Consider the following 743-nt stretch of genomic DNA (forward strand, 5'->3'; position numbering starts at 1 on the left):
CGGGGAGCATGGGGGGGCTCGGGGGGCACAGGGGGACACTGGGGGGCTCAGTGGGCTCGGGGGGCTCACAGGAGGGGATGGGAGGGATGGGAGTGGGGATGGAGGGGACCTGGGGGTACAGGAGGGATTTTGGGATGTGGGGACACAGAAAAGACATGAAAGTGACACAGGAATGGGATGGAAGGGACATGGGGGGTGCAGGAAGGACTTGGGGGTGTGGGGAGACAGAAAGGGACATTAAAGTGACGCAGGAGTGGGATGGAGGGGACATCGGGGGCACAGGAGGGACCTAGAGGTGTGGGGACACAGAAAGGACATTAAAGTGACACAGGAATGGGGATGGAAGGGACACGGGGGGCACAGGAGAGACTTGGAAATTGTGGGGACACAAAAAGGACTTTAAAGTGACATAAGAATGGGATGGAGAGAACATGGGGCACAGGAGGGACCTGGAGGTGTAAGGACACAGAAAGGACATTAAAGGGACACAAGTGTGGGATGGAGGGGACACGGGGTACAGAAAAGACTTGGAAATTGTGGGGACACAGGACATTAAAGTGACACAGGAATGGGATGGAGGGTACAGGGGGCACAGGAGAGAGACTTGGAAATTATGGAGACACAAAAAGGACATTAAAGTGACACAGGAATGGGATGGAGGGGACACGGGGTACAGAAAAGACTTGGAAATTCTGGGGACACAGGACATTAAAGTGACACAGGGGAGGGGGGTTTGGCTGGGG

At 55.6% G+C, this 743-nt stretch overlaps 1 protein-coding gene across 1 annotated transcript in view; it reads left to right on the top strand.

The window, feature by feature from the left end:
- LOC121340506 (calmodulin-binding transcription activator 2-like) overlaps positions 1 to 743 on the top strand; it is a 13,494-nt gene that overhangs the window by 1,472 nt on the left and 11,279 nt on the right. The gene's annotated exons all lie outside the window — the stretch shown is intronic.

The sequence above is a fragment of the Onychostruthus taczanowskii genome, unplaced genomic scaffold (assembly GCF_017590055.1).
Source record: "Onychostruthus taczanowskii isolate IOZ18803 unplaced genomic scaffold, ASM1759005v1 scaffold401, whole genome shotgun sequence".
Taxonomy (NCBI): Eukaryota; Metazoa; Chordata; class Aves; order Passeriformes; family Passeridae; genus Onychostruthus; species Onychostruthus taczanowskii.